Genomic DNA, 20,865 nt, shown 5'->3' with positions numbered 1-20,865 from the left:
GGGTGACAGAGTTGCCCAGAGAGGTTGTGGAGTCTCCTTCTCCGGAGATATTCAAAACCAGCCTGGACATGATCCTGTGCAACATACTGTAGGTGACCCTGCTTGAGCAGGGGGGTTGGACTAGATGATCTCCAGAGGTCTGTGATTCTGTGACTCTTATACAGAAAAAGGCTTTTATAAATGGAGGCAGCATGCACAAGTCATCCAAGAACAGCAGGGAGCCTGTTAGGGTGAAGAGATGCCTTCCACCACACCAGCGCTGTGCTGCTGACATCATCCAAAATGTGAGGCCACAGAGATTTCTTCCCCCACCCCCATCCCCCCAAAAAAGAAAGGAAAGGGGAAAAAAATAAAAGCTCAGTGAAAACAAAACACAGTTAATGGAGATCAAAGATCTGCTTCTCTGAACGAGGAAATAGCATCTGGGTAGGTGAGCCTGGGGTATAGCAGAGCGGCAGCAGTATGCAGACCTCCAGCTGTTGCACAGCTGCCTAGGATGCTCCACCAGGGCAGGTTGCGAAGCTGGGAGGAAAAGAGGGGAGCGGAAGAGCTCAGATTTGTGACCCAAAGCATATCCGGAGGACCCCCAGGCAGGCCGGGGCTTTTCCTAGTGGTGATCAAGTTCTCACTGAACGTTCACACCCCACATTACAGCTGTATCTCACACGACTGTGAGGCACACATGGATGGGTGTCGAGCTGCTGTTCGTGGTGCCCAACCCTGTCCTGGGCACCAGATCTGACAGTCTGTTTTCTCCCACAAATTGCAGCACTCCCTCCTCTTTTTCTCCCAGGCCATAGGACCCTTTTAGGGCTGCCATATATCACACAGCCTCTGTGGTAGCATTAGCTTGAAACAGGGAAGGGTAATGGCACCTTCATTAACATCAAAATAGCCTCCTGGTTTGCACAAGTAAATTTGGGAGAGTACGAGAAGCATTCCTGAAGAATGGGACCCGGGGGAGAGACATCACTTTCTTATGGTCTTTCAGCCTCATTTAATTCCCTGCCAAGCACTCCATAATTCAAAGTCACCAGTCTAGCTTCCAATCAGAGATGCCACTCAAAACTGCATAGTAATGAACCAGATGCTAACGAACCTGGAGATCTAGTGTGTTAACCCATTCAAGCCAACATTAGATCCTGGTTATTTTAAGCTAGTGATCTAACTCCAGCTTTCTGAAACAGTGAAATAGCTACAGCTCCCATTGAAATACAGGATTTCCAGGAGGTGTGGGAGGGGTGAATTCAAGACATCTATTTCCAAGTAGGAAATGAGGTGCTTTTCTCTAAGTAACCAACTCTGAAGACATTGTCCTAAAGTGATATACTGCTTAGCCTGCTAACAGCTGGCAACAATCCTTAGCATTCAAACTGATTTGAAAAGTTGTGAATGACAATTTGAGGGTGCAAAATCACATGAACTACTCAGGAAAGACAGCAAACACCTTCAGCAGGAATGGGGTACCAGCACTAATATCACATAGTAAAATGACCCTGACTCATAACACAGATACCTAAAAATAACCCATGACCAAGCTTCACTTTTGAGATCACAGAAGTAAATCTGTATCTTGCTCTTATTGCTGATGGGTGAGGGAAGGAAACACAGCTTACTGTAATCTTTCGGGGCTTGTTTTCTACAAACAGTATCAGCACTTGCATCTTCAGTTAGCTCCCGTGGAGGTCCACAGGACTCTGTCTCTGGAAAGCCGAGCCATGAAACGTCTTAGACTTTGTTGCCCACATCCAACAAATAAATATGTTAATTCAACCCAGAGTGTGCCAAGTCTGATGGTGTACAAGGTGAGCCAGAAATCTTCCCTGGCACGCACATCAAGATATTACAATGAGCTTTTGAGGAATCAAGGAGTGAGACCGTACAACCAGCTGCAGCCATAGCAGTTGAACGATTACTGCTCCCATGGAACATTTCCCAAACAATTCACATACAAAAGAGCTAGGCTGATTCTCAGTAGAAGTGGGCATCAAACACTCTGACATCAAGAATGATGATTAAAGACATTGAGTTATGAGGAAAGATTAAAAGAACTAAATATGTCTAACTTGGCCAAGCAATGAGTAAGAGGAGACATGATAAAAGACTCCAGGCATCTGAATGAAGGGAGTGGCATTGAATTAAAGGACTGAATAGTTCGGATGAATAAAATATCTTTCTGAGAAATGGATCCATCAGTGATCTCCCAAGAGATAAGGTACAAGCCTCATCTTTTAGGCATTTAAAACCAGTCACTAGAACCTACATTTTTTGAGGCGAATCCCACATGGCCCTGAAGGCAGTATGCACAAAACTTTTTATCTCTGACACAGGATGCTATGAACAAAGTGTGCAATGCCATAAGGAAGCGCAATAAACTTCAGAAGGCAAGTGGCAAGTTTTTAATTCCATCTCACCCAAGAAACGGCAATAGGCCTTTTCACTGTAAAATAAAAAGCCCTTAATCTTGTAACTAAGGCTTTCAGTATCACCTGTAGCACACTGGGCACTTGGCTGGGCGCAAAGTTTACAAGCAGGCAGGCACAAACAACCAAATTGATTCTCATTCCTCATTTTTTCTTCAGCAGCCCTAATCCATAATATCGTGGGTAGGAAAGAGGAAAATAACCACCAACCCATTCAAAACTAACAGATCTGGGGGCCCTACAAGTAGTCTACTGTTTGCACAAGTAATTAAATATATGTGGGGTGTCAGATAGCACCATTAGCTACCGCAGAAGCAACACCACAGCTTAAGAGGGACTGTGGCATTTCTAGAGACTGCAAACCGGGCAGCTATCCCAGGCCTGCACAAGCAGCTGAGGTCTGAGACAAGCAGAGTGAAGCCACCAGTCGGAAACCCAGAGGTCATCAGCTGCACAAAGGACGAGGAGGCAAGTTTTGTGATGACGGACCTCGCTGGAGACAGCAGTCACAACATCTCTCTCCTCCCCCCACCGCCCCAAAAAGTCACTGGCACCATGACTCGATGAGGTGACAAAATCTCGGGAAGCACTGAAGCAGTTGGCTCTGCTCAGACTCTACCCCTGGGGCAGTACTCTGGCACCCAAGGATCTGATAAGCTGTATAAAGATCAGAAGCAAGTCCTAAGCTCTGAGAAAACTTCTTGGGATGAGAACTACACCTGTTGCACCAAGTTTGTCCCCAAAAGCTGTATGCAACGCATGCATATGTACATACCTACCTATATCCCAAAACTACGAAGCCAAAATCAGTGGATTTGTCTAATTTCACACAGACTATGACCCTCCAAAAGGCCTTATGAGGCTTTCCTGAATATCCCCCCCAGCATGGACAGGGAAGTGCCTCTGGGGAAAGGATGAAGCAGTTGCAATAGGCCAACAGTATTTACTGAATAAACACACCTGTGACAGTTAAGACAGGAGGGCAGAAAGTTTCTAGCAATATCCTCCACTACCATTTGATAAGCTATCTGGATATGCCCGGGGAAAGTCCGGTACTTCCAAAGGAAAGGATCTGTGCTGCGCCCATCACCAGCAAGGGTAATTCTTCATAGCCACCCTCTACAAATACAACCGCGGTGTTTATAATTAACCCACAAAAGTTCTTTCAGGAGTTTCTGCCCCTGATATTCATGATGAAACCTGGTCATTGTAAGTCACTGTGTATGATTTACAAAGCTCTACAACGTATCAGATTTGGATACTTAAACTCCTTCATCCTCAACAGGGAAAAGCCAAAACACATTTGCTGATGGTGCAATTTCAAATCATATTTGAGTTCACATAATGGCTGTAAGTCATCAAACAGGTGGTTCTGTCACTTGTCCCCCATTCCCACTGCCTCCCTTGCATCGCTTGCAAGGCTCAGCCAACCTGGTGAGTCAATTCAGAGAAATCACTTCAGAAAACTAGCCGGGAGGGGAGTGAATAGTTTTCTTCTAATTAATTCCCTAAACCAGTTCAGTGGGGTTGAGACAAGTACTAGAAATCTTTCCCCTTTTGGCATGAGCTAGATCAGCTGAACTGTAACATGTAACCACAATCCAAGGCAACCTTTGTTTGCAAGACCAAGAGTGGATCTTTCTGATTTATTTTTTTTTCTTTCCCACAGCAAGCTCTTAAGTCTGCACTTGCCTTTCTCCATGGGAACAGGCGATCCACCATTTACTGACCGGTGAGTTTTACTGCAAAGCTAAGACAGGACAGTCACACAGAACTTGTGTGGGGTTTTTTGGTTTTGTTTTTTTTTCTTTTTCTTTTTTTTTTTTTTTGGAAGTATGTTCAGCATTTTAGTAGGCAGTGAATCTTCTTGCTTTATTCTTGCATGTCTCTTTGGGAGGCTTAAGTACAACATCAGGCAGCCAGATTCATTCTATATGCTGAAAATATATTAATTCTACCCAGTCTGAAAGTAAGGCCAACACAACAAGATCCATTCAAAGTGGAAGAACCTCTGCACTTACACTTTGAGATGAAAAGGGAAAAATAAAAACATCTAAAGACATCATTGTGTCTTCTATCAAACCTTCCTCTTCTTACCTAGAATCAGCTGTTTCCATCACAACAGCAACACTGATGCCCATGATAACCAGGCTTGGTGGTGTTAGTGTCATAAAGAATTAAAGGTTTGCAGGTTGTGTTTAGACAACTACTTCCTTTCCTTCTGAAGTTAAGTTAGGGTATCCCTGCTCAGGCCAAACTGCAGTTACACTCTGCTCTCATCACGCATTCGGACACACATACCTGACAGCCCTTTGGCCCCCCAGCTCCTCCAGCTAGCGTGGTGGGAGTGCAAGGTCCCCTCCAGGACCCACAACCTGCCCTCACACAAACAGGTTTGGGGAGCTGAAGAATGAAATGTAAAAATTTTGACATGGGCAGTTCCCATCGCAGGGAGCAAGGATAATTTTTTTTCCCTGCTTAGCCAGTTGGTAAGACACACAGACAAGTTTTTGTTACTCAAAATAACAGCAGCTCAGGACGATCAGCATATAAAATAAAACAGAGGGCAGCCTGGAGCAGCAGCAGGCAGAGGAGGCCCTGGTACAGCAGGACACCGTCCACCCAAACACGCCGCGCTGCAGCAAGTGGTGATGGACAAAGGCGAGGCCGAGTAGAGTCAACTCACTACCATCATGATGGGGGGCAGCCGTAACCCAAACCAAAATCATGAGCATCTCAAGACTACGTCTGCACTCACGCAGCTCCGCTCTAGGCAGCTCGGTGCCCAGCATGGCCACAGCTTGCTCCTGGGCGGGGCAGTTCCACGTAGCCTGTGTGGAAACAGCTTTTCAAAACCAGAGACTGGACAATTAATGACCTATCAAGAAACCCATTTGTTGTCACTTCTTTTTTACTTGCAAAAGTGTCAACAGCAAAGTCGGCAGCAGAACCTGATTCGTACTGCACAGCTACCAGCCTGCCCGGGCAAATGCTCGTATCTCGGTTTCTCCGCCACTGAAAAAGGTTGTTGGACCTTCCCTGGGGCACTGGTGCAAGCCACCACTCCTAACAGAAACCACCACTAGTCTCAGCCAGAATAGCAACTTCTGTATTCCTCTATCGTTAGGAAAATGTAGCAGGTGCCTTTTGATGCTTAGGAGAGCTGGTTGCCAGCACAGTCCTAAGAGTATCCTGTTCTCCACTGAAGGAGGACTTGGGATACCTTCAGAGCTGCCTGGGAAAGATACGCTAATGTATTCTACATGTGGACAGCAAAGACACATGCACAAAACCCAGACGAATACGTGTATTGGCAGGGAAGCATCTTTTGAGAGATGACAGGGAAATAATAAAAAACAAGAACTGGCAAGGAAAGCCCATTTAACACCAAGGCAAATCAAAACATAACCAGCCCCAGCACATCCTCCTCCCCTTCAGTTCTGCGCTATGTCCCAGAGGGATCCTTCAGTGAGAGCTCAGGGAGGGATGCGTTTTCTAGGAAGAGGCTGAGACCCAGGAACGACAGGCTCTCCGTGTCCTTCCTAAGAAGCGCAGTTTCTCACACTGACACACGCATTTTAGTATCTAAGTCAATCTCCACTCCTGGTCAGCAGAGGCTTTACTAGCAGCAGTTTTCCAGAGGACATTTTCCAAATGCTTATTCAGAGCTTCCCACAGCGATCCCCCTTCTCTCACACTACGATAATTGTTATTCTATTTTTGTTTGGGATCTGAAAACGTGCCAGGGAGGAACAAGTCCTTTTTGGGCAGCTGCCGGCGGTGACTTGGCGAGGCAAGCCGGGAGGACAGGCACCTTCTTTCACACTGCTGAACAAACAGCAGCGAATCAAAGGGTGATTTCTCAGCGGCGACGACCTTGCCAAGAGTAGTCCATATGGAGAGCTTGCCGTGACGGTGCCCCAACAGCGTCTGCCTCCCGGGCCGGAGAGGGAGAGCGACGCTGCCTCTGGGAAACCCACGGGGCTGCTCACGGATTCACGGGGCGACCAACGGGGACCGCTGGGTTGCACCCCCGGGACGGGAGAGCAGCTCTCTCTGGCTGCTCTCTTTAGCTCCCCTGTGCGTGAAGCAGGCACGCTCTCTTTTTGCAAAGATCGAACGAGGAGGAGCGCTACGTAACAGCCCTAAGCACTGCTGTTACGAGTCTGGAAAGAGTTACTACGAGGCTATCAGGATTTCTGCTTTCCCAACGCTGTGGTAGGGGTGAAGAATGCAAGTGACGCAGCAGCATCCTGGCGGGGAGAAGAGGGAATTAAAAACAAAAAAAAAGTAGAGCTCTTTGGATGAGATTCAGGATGACTACACTTTTACTGTAAGTGTTTAGTAACTCCGAGTCACATAACCCTTCTCTGCCCACTTGGGGCCATGACACACAAATTACAAACTACAAGGAATGTTTCACACACACGCCTGAACCTTGCGTCCAAGGGAGGACAACAAAATATAACGAATTAAGTTGCGCTCCCCATTTAACAGAGACTGATCACTATTTATTTAACAATTTTAAAGTGTTATTTTAGCCTTCCAGGTTTGTGTGTGTTCAGAGGCTGTTTCTGGGACGCAAGCCAAAGTCGATTAAAGCAACTCGGAATTGGGAGAGGGAGGGAAAAGCAGAGAGGAAGAGAAGAGAAAGGCGAGTGGGCAACTATTCCCAGTGCGAGGACAGCGTGAGGTCTCCACAATCGAAACGGAAGGGTAACTGGCAGCTCCGGGCGACAGAGTTGAAAGGAGTCAAGCGGAAAACATGGATGGCGGGAGGGAAGAGGCATGGGGAGAGGGCTTCCCTCTCCTGCTAACGCAGGCTAGGTGGCTGCACGGGAGCCGGAGGAGCCGGGGTGGGTACAAAGACTGACGCAGCTTCATACTCGCTGCTTTTGCAGTGCTGTTACCTTGCCCCGAGCGAGCACAGCCCTTCGCCAACGTGTGCTTTCTCTCACGAGGGAGATAAGCAGGTGGAAAACAAAGCACCAGTAGCCATAAACTCATAAGCTCCCTCAGTGCAACCATCTGTCCAGCGCTTTGATTTTGGGTGGCATCCTGTTAGTCATCCGCACTTGCGTCAGGTGCTCCTGCGAACCTTTCAAAATGACGCCAGGTAGCAGTGTTTGTAAATCAACATCCCCTCCCGCCTCCTCCAGCCTCACCTGCCAGCGTGTTTTCTCCACCTCGGGTACAGTGAGACATCTTGCTGGGGGCGTTCCTTCTCCTCGCTCAAAGCCAGGCAGGCCAGGACAAATCTCCTGGAAATTTATCTACTTCTTCCGCAGCACTGCTTTTCTTCCCCACTCCAGATAAAAAGGTCGCTTCTCTGGATCCCGCCTAAGCCTTGGTGCACCCAGATCGCACTCCTCCCAAGAAGCACTTTACAACAACACCGAGTGCCTTGCTGAAATCAGCTCGGAGCAGAAGTAACGACCTCAGTGGGGGGAAACGACAGGACTTTCCCACAGCAGGATGCCCCACGCAGATACTGCGCAGGCAAGGCTCTGAATCCACCGGAGAGAAACTTTTAAAGGAGAAATGACCAGAAGATCGATTATCCACTTGGGTACAAACCCTATTTGGTACTCACCTGCTCAACATGCAGCGCAGGAGTAGTGGCCCTCATACAAACGTGTTGACAGAAGAACAAAAAAACTAAACATCATCTCTGGCGGGTACCAGGCAGGTACCTGGAAGTCCTGCACTAACCGCTGTCCCCTATACTGACCAGTGCATGACACGGCCTTTTCTGGATGGCTGGCACCTTGTCTGGCCTTTGGGATCCACAGCTTTGCCACCCCATCCTGGGGTGAATGTCACTCTCCCAATTCGGAGGTAACCACCCAACGAGTACCTACCATGCTTCCTCCTCTGCTCAGATGAGACCATGCAAAGCACGGACAACGCCAGAAACCCCTACTGACTAGGAGGCAGCGAAGCGGCAGAGATCCAACAGAGAAAGGCAGGGGAAGAAAAGATGTCTTCTGCAGGGCTGCAGCACTGACTTTCTTAAAGTCTGGCAGAAGAGGCCAGAATTGGCTGCAGTGGGAGAGAGCAGCAGAAATACGCATTATCTAAAGGAAAGGTGCCCTTTGCGTATCACAGCCAGGGCCCAGATAAACCCTTTGGCAGCTCAGACTGCAGCAACTGCAAAACGAAATGGGATGCTCAGGGAGCTGGCTGAGGAACTGAGCACCAAAGCAAGAAGTTCGAGGGCACGAATTTATTAAGAAATGCAAACTTCTCTTTTTGCCTCTCATACTCAGTTGCTCTGAAGTTACAGCCACAACAGCCGTCAGGGCTGAATCTGGGTCAGCACCCCTCAACCTCCCACCTCTGTCTTCCGTCAGCCCCTCTGTGTGCCCCCATATTGGCGTTTCCTGGCCGTTAAGGGTCCTGTGCTCATTCACACTCCTGTTGCCACCGTTATTTCTCCAAAACTCTCTCTCAACTCTTTTAAGACAGATAGAGGTGAGACAAGGTGAGATGGATGGTGGCTAAGGGGAAGTCACTCCAGACACACAGCAACCGGTCTTGCGAGGCACAGAGGGTTGCAGAGGCACATGCCTGTTCTGGGCAGGAAACACTGCTCTGGTATCTCCTGTTCCTCCCTTCCCTTGTCCAGGTAAGTAGGTTTCCTTCCCATGAAGGCTAGGACAGTCCCTCAAGGCTTGGAACAGGTGAAACACAGTGTTCAAATGCTAGAAACAAACAAAAATGCCATAAAATCAAGTACCAGGTCTCACCAGCTTGGCTAATATAGCCAGTAATACTGCGGATGGCTAAAGCCACGAATGACAGCATTGGAAACACACCTGCTACCTGTTCATATAGGTTTAAAAAACTTGGCTCAGACAATAACCAACTCATTTCACTTTCACACTAGCAAAGTAAACGTTTTATCAGTTAACACAAGATCCCCTCTTTTGCCCGTATCAAAACATAAAAGCCTGCTTTCACTAGCAACTTTCTCCACTGCCTGGTCTGCAGCCTACAAGACACAGTAGGACAGCTGGCTTGTGGTGTTGAGCAATACTTATTTGCAAGTATAAAGAGACAGTTCTTACCAGTTGCTTAATAAAAGTCTGATTCAGAGCCCATTGAAGTCAATGGGAGTCTCCAGTTTCTTTGGATTTGGGCCTATGAGAACAAGGCTGAGCCAGGGCTATGAACTCTTGCTGCAAAGGAGCTCCAAGGGCTACCTTGGTCGCAGCTACCTGCTACTCCAACCAGATGCAGTTTCTCAACACTCACATGCTGATTACCAAATTTGCTGTCAATCTGGGGCTGTCAGGCAGCAAAATGTTACATTTTCTCCTTCTGAGACATAAGCACAGGGAGATTAAGAGAAGAAAACCCACATTAGTGACTACTCCCCCAGACACTTCTTCAGATGATCACAAACCAACATCTCCAGCACTGGTCCTGCAGCCTGCAAGGCTTCTTTCCCTAAAAAAGTCCCTCTTTCCAGTAGCTGTGTGTGGGTTTATGCTGAAAGGAATGGAGAATTTCTGGTGAACATGGGTGAAAAGACAGATGCAGACCTGAGGCCTTATGTGAACCAAGCGTGAGCCAACATTTCCACGTTCAAACGGCTTTTGATCAAGCCCAAACAGAGGGTGAAAAAGCACACACACCAGTGGGAACCTTGCTGAAACATGCAGGTCTTGAGAGCAACTTCTTAAAAATGATTATGGGATGGAAACCCACAGAAGAAGGGAGCCAGAACACGGAGTACCAGAGATAAGGCAAGACACACCAACACCTGGCGATAACCCTGACACCTGCAAGAGCCAAGCAAAAGGGCAGTACGTAGCCAGGGATTTAAGCAGCCACAACCACTTGGACAACCCCAATAAACTAAATGCAAGCATATGGGTTTGCCAGGGACATAATGACCCCATCCTCCAGTGAGGTTTCTAAATAAGATCTCAGCGTGAGTAGCTGACGGAGGACTGCGAGCCGCAACGCTGCTTTAGGCGGAGGGCAGTCAGGCACGGAGCAAGCAGGCCATCGTAGGGCACCACAGCACCGTACGCACAACCTTCCCCCGTGTTCAGGCTGCCCGCACAGCAAGACAGGCATCGGCATGCCGAGCCTGCCCTGCGAACCTCGTGCTGGGGAGGTGTCACAGCCTGACCCTGACCGAATTTCCTGACCCTCAGAGCTGCAGAGTCCTCACCCACAGGGCAGACAGTTCACCATCGCCTGCGCTGCTGAGAAACCCTGAGCTGGTGCTGCCTCGAGGGCCTGCTGGAGACTTCCTCGCTGCCTGAAAGCGGCAAGCACTGTTAGCATACAGACTCCATCGCCGTATCGCTGCAGAAGGAGTTTCTTCTCCCCACGCTAGACGGGAAAGTCGGGCAGAGACATTGACCTAACCCGACCTGGAAGCTTCACAGCTCCTGTCAGTCCCATTTTTATGTATGACACACGCTGCTGTACAGAGCAACACCTTGAAAATGCAGGGCAAGGGTGATGCTAACAAATATCATGCCTGGGCATGAAGGAGTGACCAACGGGATATACACTGCCCACGGCAGCGCTGCGAACTCACGTCAAGGCAAGCGCACTCTCCTGCACCCACGCAGCGAGCCACTACTTCACCGGGGACAGGCGCTTTGCAGTCGCTGATCTAAACTCAAGGTTGTTGATGGAAAGAAGCATGGGTTTCCAATGTCTACTTTTTAAAAAGAGAGCTCATTTTCCTTAGCTCTCAACTAACAATTTTTGGAAGTGACAGAACACTGAGGAAGGCAGAACACAGAAAAATGAGCCAAAGGCAATCTTAATCCAAAATTCACAGGGGGGCTGGGGGAGCAAATGGAGCCAAATTTAGGAATAGACACAGCAAACCCAGACACTTAATTCTGCATGCTTTAAAAGAGCAAGCTTTTAAGTAACCAGAGCAAATGCTCCACAGTGCACACAGTTGCAAATACCAAGACCAAGCCATCGAAAATCCTTCCCTTACATGAACAACAGACACCAGGACAAGCGGCCGCTTTCCTGCCTTCCAGGCTGCAGGGCACAAGTGGCACAGAGCTACTCGTAACTTCACAGAAGTAACACTTTCCCTGAGTACACACCAACTGGCTTATGTTACACAAAGACTTGGAATCTTCAAAAGCATTGAAGGAAGCACAGGACAAATCCTGCTGAAATTCTGTAAGACCCTTAAAAAAAAAGAAACAAAAAACAAAAAAACCCCACTCAAATGCTTGAGATTCTCCATGGCCTGAGCAAGCTTTTAAGAAACAATGACTTTCAACATTGCCCAAGTTACCCTCTTTTTACCAAGTTACTCTAGACTTTGAACAAGCTGGGTCTTCTGTGTGCCCAAAGGAAAGTTCCCATGATGCTACCCCTCTCACTCACACAACCCCAACTTGACTGACCACATCAAAAGAGCTCTAAAGCTCTACTATCAAGAAGTCATGCCATCTTAGCACTGTCACAAGCTCCCTTTCTGGGCAAAATGCATTTGGTGGTGATTTCCTTTAATATTAAGCAGCATGTAGGAACTGCCTGGGGAGCCGTCAGTTGTTCTACTGGCCAAAAGGTCTTTCCTCCTTAGATCACATTCACATGTGACAAAACTTGCACATGCTGTAACCCTGTCCACTTCCCATACAGCAGCTCTTTGCTTCAAGCTTCGCACTCAAACCTCTCTATGTTTTCTCTATACGGTGTGTTTCCTGCTGTCTGTCCAGTCTTTGCCAGTTGCTTACCTCTCTGTAGCATGGCTTTACCATTGCATTTGCATTTTAAGGCCCAGACTGTTCACCTTGAAAATGCTATGAATAGCAAGTTTCTTTTCTTCTTCATCTTTACGGTAACCTTTTTAAGATAAATTACCTTTTTTTATTTTTAAAGCAACCTATCAACATGAATCAGATTCAGTGCTTCCTTGCCAACGTGTCACAATCAAACTCTCTTTTCGAAAAGGGTAATTTTAGTATCAACTGAAGCTAGTACTGAAACCTAGAAGTTGATAGCAAGGATCACATCTGTATTCTCTCAGACATCTGGCACAGAGGCTGTCTCCATACAGGAGCGCTGCAAGGCAAGGGAACCCTAACAAACTGTGGGGAAAGGTCTGTAGCCTACCAAAAAGATCAAACACATCAAGTAGGCCTGCCTGTCTATCATCTTCCTCATTACGGTACTTTTACATCCTCCTATGATTTTAAAACCAGCACACACTGTTTTAGCTTTGATGCTATGCTTTCATATTATCAACCAACCTGTATCAGAATATCCTTTCTTCTTTCAGTAAAACCCTTCTTTTCCCTCAGGGATACAGCTGGTAAAGCAGAATACACCAGGCATTTAGCACTTAATCATAAGCATAAGGTGGAAGTATCAACTTGAATAATCTAGGCTTGCATGGCTTGAGAGCATTCCCACCAGCCGCAGCAGAGAGCAAGCAGTAGCCAAATAATCTCACTGTCAGAGGGCAGTTGCAGGGTTTTTTTGGTTTAGGATTCACAGAGGAAGAAAATCATAAGCTTGCACCACAGCACAGACTGACCAATTTGTGGTCAACTAAACTACTCCCAAAAGTCAAAAAAGCAAGTGCAATGCAGTACGTTGGAAACCTAGACTCAGAATAACAGTAGACGACACTGCAGTTCGGACGTCCAGCTTCAGCAGGATCCACAAGGGCAGCAGCCAGGAGCACACCAGAACCTGGACACGAGGACTGCAGAAAAGCTAGGCCAGAAGGAACTTCAAACAGCCATCTAGCCCTGAACCCCCTTTTGGCTTACTTGTCTTCATGCCACTCTCCAAGGCAACAGCAGCTCAGTTCCTGCCAAGAAGGAAGCAAGACTCAGCTGTGATTCCCAGCTACGAGACCCATTCGCGCTGCCATCCGGGAAGAACTGCTGTGCTGCTAACAAAACATTTTCTAATACTTTTTGGGCCTGCTCCAGAAGCATTCATTTCCTCCACCACCACCTCCAGGAGCTGGAACCTATACTTTGAGAAATACCAGCCTATCCCATTGCTAAGAGGCACAACCGACACAACGCACTGGAAGAGACTGTCTCAAAAATAACTTCCTAATATGTGATTTTCTTCTAGTTCTGTCCTCCAACAGATATGAAGAGGAACCAAGGGCTGTACTCTTTATACCACCTTCCTGCATGTCTCAAATCTGTTAAATTCCCTTCAAGCCTCGATTCAAAAGAAATGTTTAACCACCTCTCCTTTTCCCGCCCTCTTTCTTTCCTCCTGCATGCTATCTGTTGTCAGGCAAAGCTGTGCAGCCCGGTAGGAAACAATTCTTGATACACTTTTAGGCTTCGTTTTTCTACACTAATATCATTTCCTTGTCCCAATTCACCGTGCGGACATACAGACCACATGATGAACTGAAGCACAGGGAACCTGAGAGTAGAAACACCTGGCTCCGAAATTACTGCTGAGGACGTCATCCCATCAAACCATGGCCTAACGCTTGCTTTTTTTCTAGGTCTAGCATAGGCGAATCTTCCAGCTATTTCTCAAAAGTGAAGTTTCCCAAATGGAGGTGGCTTCTCCCTGAGCTGCCTACTTTCACATTAAAAGTGCAGAGGCTAACACTGGATGCTGTACCCAATCGAGGCTCCATATGACAACTGAGATTGAATTATTACCTCCTCTGTTTTTCTGTGGGCTATTCAAGATCTGCCTTTCTTGTAGCAGCGTAGCCTGTTGATTCATGATCAGTTTTTGATTCACTGTAGCTCCCACATCCCTTCTGCAGTTAATCAGTTATTCTTCATTTTGGATATGTACATCCGATTTCTAAGTGCTCTATTTTACACTTGTCTTTATGGAATTTTCATTTCCTTGTCTTCAAAGCGCCTTGGCAGCCCATTAAGGCAATTTTAAACGAGGATACTGTCACCTACAGTACCTGCCTCTGTCACCTACATTACCTGACCTCTGGTCATATTCCATCTTCTGCACCTTTGGTTGCAGCCTACCATCTAATTCAATAATGAAACCAGACCCAACAGACCCCTCAAAAGGCCTTCCTGGTCTGACAGCAAAGTTTTTTTTTCTTTTTTTTAAAAAAGTAAGGCTTTTTAAGTACCCACTTCGTGATGGTTTCATCTTCAGCGTATCTTCCAAGTTTGCTTATCAGGCTGTCAGGATTTCCTCAAGAACTACTCAACAGCTTTGGGCACTTTTTTTTTTTTTTTTTTTTAAGGTAAAGTCACAACATATATCAGAATTGGTATGAATTTTCCTAGTAGCTCTGCAACCCTCCAACCCTCAGGAGAACACACTGCTGCACCAGGAGATATCATGGTTAAGAGCTGGTAACTCAAAGCACATGAAGAAAAACTGAAGAATTCTGCAGGTATTTGAAGTTTTCTTAGAAGTCCTGGACAGACCAAGCAGATTATCAAATCTACATTAACGACCAAAACCACAGGTTTTTTTCAAGTCTTGCCCTCTCTTACACTCCATTTCACTGATCTGTTGTCTGTTCATTGAGATTTCACTTGGCTGAAGGAGCTTATGAAGTGCTGCAAGAGGTTACAAAGAAAAGCTCCGATCCAAAAAGGGTTAGTGATGCTCTTCCATGATTTTTAATCATAAATACGATTTCCACTTGAAAACGGAACACTTAATTTAAAAGGAGCAACAGCTCTGAAGGGAATGTGGGACTTAAAGGAAATTAAAATAAAATAAAGGAAGCAAGGGGAGAAAGCAAAATAACACTTCCAGAAAGTTTTCCAAAGGAAATGAGTAACCACTTGTTATTAAATGATAAATCACAGGCCTTGGGAAGTGGCATTGTCTGTGGTCTATTTTTACTGAGAAAACACCTATGTCACTAACATGAGGGCTGCACATGCTGATGGGATGACTTTGTGGACAGTGGTAGTGATCATTAGTAACTATGATTTCATTCCTGTCATCCCCGCCACTTATTAGGAACTAAAATGGCATGAAAAGCAAGTGCCTTGGAGAAGAAAAAAAAGCCTCAAAAATGCATCCGGGACAGCAAACAAGGGCTACTGTTTTCCAGGGAGGGAGAACACAAGGCAATGCTAGAGATCACGAGAGGGAACCAAGTCACATGCGTTGTCCTAGGGCTGGTTTGCTTCTATTTTCCGCGTGTAAGGAATGCACTCAAAGCCGCAGCTCGGCTTGCCAGCCCACGCGCGTCACTGCCACCTCTCCCCAGGGAGCAAACCCGTGACAACCGCCGCAACCTCCAGCGGGACTTAGGGAAGCGTCTCCCACACGCGCGTGCATCCTCTGAGGTGCCGCCAAGCTGTGGACTTCACACACGCAGCGATGCACGCAGCCTCTCGGCTTCCTTTCCTGCTGCAAAGACAGAGCTTTCCGAGGAAGCTCATGGATATTATGGTACCGGCACCGTCTGCTGCAGCTCCACTGAGTCTGACACAGAATACTTCAAAGCTGTAATCAGCCTCATTTTATTTTGATAATGAGCCTCAGATTCCTGTGGCAAAGTGACTCAGGCCTGCAAGCTGACTGGTAGGTAGGCACATGGGTGCCGAGGGGCCGTGCCAGGGAAGGAAAGCAAAAGTCAGCCGGCGGCTCAGCTGCAGGCACAACCTCAGATCATTTCCAGTTAAAAGAAGGAATCTGCTCTTCCGTTGAAAACATTCGGGCTTTCAACATCACGCTCGCTTGAGAGCGATTTGGCTACGTAGATCCACCCAGCAGTGCGAAAGGAACCTCGCGAAGGACAACCCTTCCTCGAGCAGCATTCCTGGGATGGATGGGAAAGGGCAGGGCGCTGCAGATAACCTCCGCATGCCTCTTGGCCTCCACGTACGGGAATACGGGATACAAACATTGCACAAAATACGCTCTGCGCCTCCAGGGACTTTCTGATCAGAAGGAAGATGCCTGGGAGCGACAAGCCAACGGGAGGTAATCGCCGACATTTGCCTAAGTCAATTTGCTGCTGTTTGTTCCACGATTCAGAGCCACCAGAGTGACCACAAGCTGTCAGACGCACTGCCTCCACACAGCAAACCTTCCTGCACACGGGAATCGCGGGGATCATTCCTGGCACCTTACACCAAGCATGACCGGCCCTGGAGCACAAACCCACCATCGTTTTATTAGGGAGAAGCCCAGGCCACAAGTGCAGCTGCAGACCCATGTTCCTCCGAGAGCTCGGAGGCGCCTGCCAACACTGACCAAAGGCTGTGCTCATCTGCGTATCGCACATCTCTCACACGCGTAATCACACAAGAACACACACGCACCCACCAACTTTCTACGTTGTATCAGTAACTGGTAGGAAAGTATGCACACTGATCTGGGCAAAACATTCAGCTTAAACTACCTGAGATTAAATATATTGCATTATTCTTCATTTCAAAGATGCATTACATTGCAATTCCACATCTTAACTTAGTTTTCACTGACCTGATGCAAGAAGACTATAATTATTCAATTGTTCAATTATTTCTGACATTCTTTCCATAGATGAGGGTCAAGCCTTTTTCTTCCCTCCTTTTAATAGGAATGAAACCCCACAGTTTGCAAGAGATTTTATAACACACACACACTTTACTGTTCTAAAACAGTGTCTGAAAGCATTTGTTAGATGACTTTTTTTTTCCCTGTAAAACACCACCCTGCTGGTCTCATTTATTGTGTGGCATTTTGCAATGAAGCGTAAAAATGGTATTAATCATAGCTCTGAAAAACACAAACTTCTTCTCCGAGGTTTAAAGTAACCATTTGGAAGGAAAACTTCCAGGAGCCAGAGGGACTGACAGGACTGCAGACTGAAGTCCCTCTTTTCAAAGGCCAAGTGTATCCCAATATATCCCTTGGACAGCTGCCTTAAGTCAAAGTTATAATGCTTTATTCTTTCTGGTTGTCTGCAGATCAGTTCAAGTAGCTAGAAGGAGATTTGGTACAAAATCAGGACAAATATCCCAAGTGAATAGGGAGGTTCAGCATGCAACTGTGTCGTAAAACTAACCTAACTACAGCTTTTGCAAAGAAAGACATTTGAAACTTCGGCTCCGGTCACATCTCCCACTCCCAGGATGCTGCAGGAACTGTGGTCCCAGCGAGCAGGTAAGCGGCCTTCTTGCCTTGCAGGCAACACTCAAGCATCCCACAACCAAGCGTCAGCATTCACCCTCCGCAGATATTGTTGCTTCAGCAACAATCAGAAATGCAGAAATCTGGAAAGGCTTTGCCAAAAAAAAATATATATATATATTTATCATCCTAAAGTTTTCTGGCCAGACACCATTTGAGAATATTATCTTCTAGATAAATCAATCTCTTCTCCACTTCTGCAGTTTTAGCACATATCGTGAACAGAAGTAGTAGCTTCCTGCAAAGATGAAGTTGAGAAAAAACGCCAGGCTATTTTCTACATTCGACGCTTCAGTAAAGATTTGCAAAAGGTTTTGGAATCCCTTAGCTTAGGAGCTAAAATATTAATAATTTACGCCCCCCTTTAAATTAGGAAGAGCTTTAAAAGAAGGTATTGAAAGAGAAAAACCATCAAGCCTGCCTCTGCATCCAACTTAAACACAATATTTTCTCTCAGACCCAAAAAGTGGTTTCAATGAGCTGGCAACCAAGGAATTCACTTTTTTCTTACTAGCCCTTCCACCACATTTGCTCTGCTGCCACTCTCCATTAATCTGCCACTCAAAGCAATCGAACATCAGGACACACACTGCATGCTGAGCAACGGGCACAGTTCACTGCTCAGCTGAACATTCCCCCAACATTCAGCAGTCCAGAAAGCCACAAGTTGCCAGAGCTAGGGGTAGGGATGGTGCAAGCGATCACAAAATATCTCGCAGGGCATGCAAAATATTTGATTATACTCACTCTCCTCCTCTCTCAAGTTATCAGATTTTTTTTTTTTTTAACTTTGCAAGTTGAGATAAGATCAATCAAATGCTTCAGGCTAAAGGCTGACAGTAAAAAGGTTCAATTAATAATCTGTGTCTCTGTTTTTTCAGCATATGGTACAACTGTGTGAGTATATTCATGGGCTTCTCACCTTACTTTAAAGGATCAGGTATTAGCTGGTGGAGTAGCTTGGCTTCACAGCCAAATGCCTTGCTCCCCAAGGCAATTCTTGTGCCCCCACACATTCTGAATCTTTTTTTTTTTCCCTAGCAACATTAGAAAGCTCTTCATCATTGAGAAAAGCCTTTTCAGGCCCAGAACACAGGGCCTCGAGTTGGCTCACACGCAGGAGTGATTGATGGGGGCAACGTGTTGGCAAAGATCCTCTGCAATGAAGCAGCCTTGCAGGCACCGGGCAAAAAAAGGAAAAAAGGTAAAGAAAAAAAAAACCTATTGTTTTAGAAAAGCAAGGGAGGAGAAAAAGAAAGTAATCACTGATCAACCTATTTCTTTTTAATCAACCATCCCAGGCTTGCGCATGATGAAGTTCCCTACTCATTCAAAGCATGTGTGCACATCTGCCTGTTTCAGCTACCGATACGGGTTCTTATCACTGCATTTCATTCTTTTCCACTCTTGCAAGAGCCTTGCAAGGTAAAAAAGGGATATTATCTTCATATTTAAGAGGCAAAGAAATGCTGACTGGGATAGGTCTCTGTCGCTATCAAGGTTTTTGCAAGAGCAGTGACAATGTGGCAGCCCAAGATCTAGCGCAGCCTCCACAAGCCATGCCGGGGACCTCAGCCACGAAGTCAGCAGCGAGCCTGGGCACAAGTCCCTGCCCTGGTCTCAAGGTAGCTAGATAAAAGCACACTCAGATACATCCCGATACACCACGACCACATCTCCAACTTCCATGCAGGTGTACAGGGATGACTAGCCCAAATTTGCAAAGAAAAAAGGCAGAGACCAGGAAAAATGATGTTCCTCTATACCCAAGACAAGTATTGTAACGTCTCCAAAGCCCCGTTAACCTCGCTGGTACTTCTGCCTGTTTCCCCGCACAACTGAACCATTAAGCTCAACAACCCAGAGCCGAAAGCCTGAAAGCCCCAACGCAGGAGCCTGCTGGCCCCAGACCCGGCCCGAATGCAGGGCAGCACTGTGAGGTGGCAATGTCACCAACGTGCCGCTTCCTCCTAGGCGCCGGCTCGCACATCTGGATGCTTAGACAACCAGAGAAATGCTGCTTCCAAAAGCCAGGACACAGTCGTTGAGGTTGCTTCAGCCAGGTCTGCCTATTACTATGAAAACAAAGGAAATTTAGTTACCCGCTAAAGAAATTATAACCGTCCTGAGGCAAGTCCTGCCGTCGGGGACTCTCAGGGCTGGCTTAATTTGACCATGACCTGCAACGGCAGCTGAGAAAATCAGAATTATTCTTGTTCTTTCCATTGGTATAGTTTCGGACAGGCAGCAGACGTAAATACTAAATCGGAGTGGAATCTTATTTCTCTCTAAAGGATATTTAAATATGTCCTTTTCTTTAGTGGAAAAAAAAAAGGAAGGACTTCACAGAGGAAGAGATATCCAAAACCTCTGCCGATCATGCCAACCGACCAACGACCAGTGCCATCCTCCCGCAGCTTTCTCAGACAGTCATGAACTTGAAATTTATTTTGTCTCCTGCTCCGAGCAGTTCCTAAACAGTGAGAGCTAAATATTTATACAACAGGGACTGTTTGTTTAATTTTCAGTCTGTACTTGCTGAAGTCCAATACGCCGAGATCCTGAAGTGACAGTTGATTACAGAACAGCCCGAAAACAAGGGAGAGGAGACCCTGACGCTCAACAGACCTGTCATCTGTTTTTGTTTTGGATTGCCTTTCGTCTTCAGCCTAAGTGGCGGCAGCCACGTTTTCAGAAACCGAGTCCTCCGGAGATTACTCCTCTTCGCCTCTCAGCAAAACCCCTAAACTGCTTCCAAATGCAACGTATGCACCTGAACTGCTTTATGGCACACAACAAAGCAAGGTGTGAACGCCTCCAAAAGCCCGAGCCTACACAGCTAATCCCTAGAAGTCATCCACAGCACAGGTTTAAGCCCAACTCACACAAGTACTAGCCTGAACTATCCTTTTTTTCTTGGATTTAGCAATGGGATTTTCAGTTTAGCACAGTGTCCACTCCATTGGTACAATCAAATCCTCCAATACCCAACAGAGTAACCAAGCATGCCCAAACTTTTTGGGCTAACTTGCCAGAAGTTGAAAAAGACGCTTCCATTTGCTGTCACATACCTACCAAAAGTTGGCCAAGTTTAACAAGTTACTCTGCACAGCATTACAGCATCTTCACACATATGGCATTACACCGTCTTACAGGTGAGCCAAAAAAGTTGTATTGCACTTTAGACATGGTGATTTCAGCTATTTATTCATCCTATAAAGTTTTGTGTGGGTACAGTTAAACAGTCTCAAGAGTCCTCCATTCGTGGTATAACTGGGGACTCGACCACCGCTGTCACATACTCGGGACTTAGCTGCAAACACAGCGCGAGGACAGA

General features: G+C 46.6%; 1 long non-coding RNA gene across 1 annotated transcript in view; it reads right to left on the bottom strand.

The window, feature by feature from the left end:
* LOC112989194 (uncharacterized) overlaps nucleotides 1-20,865 on the bottom strand; it is a 169,194-nt gene that overhangs the window by 91,914 nt on the left and 56,415 nt on the right. The window lies entirely within an intron of this gene.

The sequence above is a fragment of the Dromaius novaehollandiae genome, chromosome 2 (genome assembly GCF_036370855.1).
Source record: "Dromaius novaehollandiae isolate bDroNov1 chromosome 2, bDroNov1.hap1, whole genome shotgun sequence".
NCBI classification, from domain to species: domain Eukaryota; kingdom Metazoa; phylum Chordata; class Aves; order Casuariiformes; family Dromaiidae; genus Dromaius; species Dromaius novaehollandiae.
This window is presented reverse-complemented; position numbering and strand designations above follow the sequence as displayed.